This window comes from Chiloscyllium punctatum, chromosome 34, assembly GCF_047496795.1.
Source record: "Chiloscyllium punctatum isolate Juve2018m chromosome 34, sChiPun1.3, whole genome shotgun sequence".
In the NCBI taxonomy this organism is placed as follows: Eukaryota; Metazoa; Chordata; class Chondrichthyes; order Orectolobiformes; family Hemiscylliidae; genus Chiloscyllium; species Chiloscyllium punctatum.
Genome location: NC_092772.1, coordinates 54006644 through 54011278, shown reverse-complemented (window position 1 = coordinate 54011278; position 4635 = coordinate 54006644).

Here is a 4635-nt window from a genome sequence, read left to right as displayed (position 1 = left end):
CTTTAACCACGTGGGAAGGGAAATTGCAGTCTTTAAAGAAGGAGGCCATCTGGTGTGTTCCGTGGTGGAGCTGGTCCTCCTGGGAGCAGATACGGCGGAGGAATTGGGAATACCGATGGCATTTTTGCAAGAGGTAGGGTGGGAAGAAGTGTAATCCAGGTAGCTGTGGGAGTCGGTAGGTTTGTAAAAAATGTCAGTGTCAAGTCGGTCGTCACTAATGGAGATGGAGAGGTCCAGGAAGGGGAGGGAAGTGTCAGAGATGGTCCAGGTAAATTTAAGGTCAGGGTGGAATGTGTTGGTGAAGTTGATGAATTGCTCAACCTCCTCGCGGGAGCACGAGGTGGCACCAATGCAGTCATCAGTGTAGCGGAGGAAGAGGTGGGGAGTGGTGCCGGTGTAATTACGGAAGATCAACTGCTCTACGTAGCCAACAAAGAGACAGGCATAGCTGGGGCCCATACGTGTGCCCATGGCTACCCCTTTGGTCTGGAGGAAGTGGGAGGATTCAAAGGAGAAATTATTAAGGGTGAGGACCAGTTCGGCCAAACGAATGTTGACTTGTCCACCTCCTGATACTGCCTCCTATCTGTCTACTTTGGATGATAGAGACAAAAAAAAAGGCAGATTCTGTCGAAATAATGTTTAAGGTCCTTAGGGGTGGGGGAAGCAAATGAATGATGCTCTGTTATAATGTTTGTTGGTGACCCAATGCAGTCATCGACTCCAACACTGTGGATTATTCATTGCCAAGGTGCTCAATTCTGAATTCTGTTCTCCTGGCACCACCTGCTAATCTGAAGGAGTGTAATTTGTATCGAGGGCCATTTCTTCATTCCCCACCACATTAAAAATGCTGCTATATATGCGGGTTCCTGTTTCAAGCATTGTATAATATGTATTTATGTCTTCAGACAAATGACAAAAATGGAGCAAGAATTTTGGCACCGAGATTGTTTTTCAATATCTATGCTGTTTGATGACACACTCGCGTAGTTTTACCACTGTCTCAGACTTGAACTCATAGAGATATACAGCACAGACACCAGACGCTTCAGTCCAACTCGTTCACGCCGACTAGAAACCCATCCTAAGCTAGTCCTATTTGCCAGCACTTGGCCCATATCCCTCCAAACCCTTCCTATTCATATACCCATCCAGATGCCTTTTAAATGCTGTAATTGTACCAGCCTTCACCACTTCCTCTGGCAGCTTATTCCATACACGTACCACCCTCTGTGTGGAAAAAGTTGTCCCTTGGGTCCCTTTTAAATCTTTCCCTTCTCACCCTAAATCTATGCCCCTCCAGTTTGGGGCTCCTCTACTCCAGGGAAAAGACTTTGCCTATTTCTGAAGCAAAATCCTCAAATGCCCAGTTTAAGATTCACTTGCTTTGAAAAATGAACTCACTGATATCAGTTTGCAGTTTCTGTGGTACTGGAGTAACACTGAACATCAAAGATTGAACTTGGACGCCTCCTAGCAGAGCGCTTTAGGGAACATCTCCGGGACACACGCACCAATCAACCAAACCGCCCCGCGGCCCAACATTTCAACTCCCTCCCACTCTGCCGAGGACATGGAGGTCCTGGGCCTCCTTCACCGCCGCTCCCTACCACCTGAATGAGAGCAAGGTCCAGAAACCGTCGGGCCAATTAGATGAAGCTCCAAACAGGAATACACTGTATTCTCATAGCCCCATGAGCAATATGCTGAGACAGAGCAAAACAAGCCCAATAAACTCCTCCATCATTCAAGTCCAATTCAGAAAGACACAGCAGCCCAGGCCTCTTCGACTCCCGATAATGGGGAAACAGGCCCAACATGTTCACACTGACCCACTAAAGAGTAACCACCCAGACCCATCCCCTGACTGTATGACTCTGTATTTCCTATGGCTAACCCACCGAACCTGCACATCCCCGGACACTATGGGACAATTTCCCATGGCCGATCCACCCTAACCTGCACATCCCTGGGCACTATGGGACAATTGAGCATAGCCGATCCACCCTAACCTGCACATCCCCAGACACTATGGGACAATTGAGCATGGCCGATCCACCCTAACCTACACATCTCTGGGCACTATGGGACAATTGAGCATGGCCGATCCACCCTAACCTGCACATCCCTGGACACTATGGGACAATTGAGCATGGCCGATCCACCCTAACCTACACATCCCTGGGCACTATGGGACAATTGAGCATGGCCGATCCACCCTAACCTACACATCCCTGGGCACTATGGGACAATTGAGCATGGCCGATCCACCCTAACCTACACATCCCTGGACACTATGGGACAATTGAGCATGGCCGATCCACCCGAACCTACACATACATTTTAATTTCTTCAGTGTAATATTTTCCCGCACTGTGTTTGAAACTGTAACTTTTAATTTGAGTCCTTTTGGAACATTTTGCAGTTGCTGCGCTCCCTCAGCACTGACCCTCCGACAGTGCGGCCCTCCCTCAGCACTGACCCTCCGACAGTGCCGCACTCCCTCAGCACTGACCCTCTGACAGTGCTGCGCTCCCTCAGCACTGACCCTCCGACAGTGCCCACCCCCTCAGCACTGACCCTCCGACAGTGCCCACCCCCTCAGCACTGACCCTCCGACAGTGCGGCACTCCCTCAGCACTGACCCTTCGACAGTGCGGCACTCCCTCAGCACTGACCCACCGACAGTGCCCACTCCCTCAGCACTGACCCTCCAACAGTGCAGCGCTCCGTCAGCACTGACCCTCCGACAGTGCGGCGCTCCCTCAGCACTGACCCTCCGACAGTGCAGCACTCCCTCAGCACTGACCTACCGACAGTATGGTGTTCCCACAGCACTGACCCTCTGACAGTGCGGCACTCCCTCAGCACTGACACTCTGACAGTGCGGCGCTCCCTCAGCACTGACCCTCCCAAAGTGAGGCACTCCCTCAGCACTGACCCACCAACACTCCCTCATCACTGATCCACCAACAGTGCGGCACTCCCACAGCACTGACCCTCCCACAGTGAGGCACTCCCTCAGCACTGACCCTCTGACAGTGCGGCACTCCCTCAGCACTGACCCTCTGACAGTGCGACACTGCCTCAGCACTGACCCTCCGCCAGTGCCCACTCCCTCAGCACTGACCCTCCGACAGTGCGGCACTCCCTCAGCACTGACCTTCCGACAGTATGGTGTTCCCTCAGCACTGACCCTCCGACAGTGCGGTGCTCCCTCAGCACTGACCCTCCGACAGTGCGGCCCTCCCTCAGCACTGACCCTCCGATAGTGCGGCACTCCCTCAGCACTGACCCGCCCACAGTGAGGCACTCCCTCAGCACTGACCCTCCCACAGTGAGGCACCCCCTCAGCACTGACCCTCCGACAGTGCCCACTCCCTCAGCACTGACCCTCCGACAGTGCGACACTGCCTCAGCACTGACCCTCCGCCAGTGCCCACTCCCTCAGCACTGACCCTCCAACAGTGAGGCACTCCCTCTGCACTGACCCTCCAACAGTGCGGCACTCCCTCTGCACTGACCCTCCGACAGTGCGGCACTCCCTCAGCACTGACCTTCCGACAGTGGTGTTCCCTCAGCACTGACCCTCTGACAGTGCGGCACTCCCTCAGCACTGACCTTCCGACAGTATGGTGTTCCCTCAGCACTGACCCAATGACAGTGCGGTGCTCCCTCAGCACTGACCCTCTGACAGTGCGGTGCTCCCTCAGCACTGACCCTCCGACAGTGCGGCACTCCCTCAGCACTGACCCTCCGACAGTGCGGCACTCCGTCAGCACTGACCCTCCGACAGTGCGGCACTCCCTCAGCACTGACCCTCCCACAGTGAGGCACTCCCTCAGCACTGACCCACCAACACTCCCTCATCACTGACCCACCAACAGTGCGGCACTCCCACAGCACTGACCCTCCCACAGTGAGGCACTCCCTCAGCACTGACCCTCCGACAGTGCGGCACTCCCTCAGCACTGACCCTCCGACAGTGCCCACTTCCTCAGCACTGACCCTCCCACAGTGAGGCACTCCCTCAGCACTGACCCTCCGACAGTGCGACACTGCCTCAGCACTGACCCTCCGCCAGTGCCCAATCCCTCAGCACTGACCCTCCAACAGTGCGGCACTCCCTCAGCACTGACCCTCCGACAGTGCCCACTCCCTCAGCACTGACCCTCCCACAGTGAGGCACTCCCTCAGCACTGACCCTCCGCCAGTGCGGCACTCCCTCAGCACTGACCTTCCGACAGTGTGGCATTCCCTCAGCACTGACCTTCCGACAGTATGGTGTTCCCTCAGCACTGACCCTCTGACAGTGCGGCGCTCCCTCAGCACTGACCCTCTGACAGTGCGGTGCTCCCTCAGCACTGACCCTCCGACAGTGCGGCACTCCCTCATCACTGACCCACCAACAGTGCGGCACTCCCTCAGCACTGACCCTCCGACAGTACAGGGCACCCTCAGCACTGACCCTCCGACAGTGCCCACTCCCTCAGCACTGACCCTCCGACAGTGCAGCACTCCCTCTGCACTGACCCTCCCACAGTGAGGCACTCCCTCAGCACTGACCCTCCGACAGTGCAGCACTCCCTCAGCACTGACCCTCCGAGAGTGCGGCACTCCCTCAGCACTGAC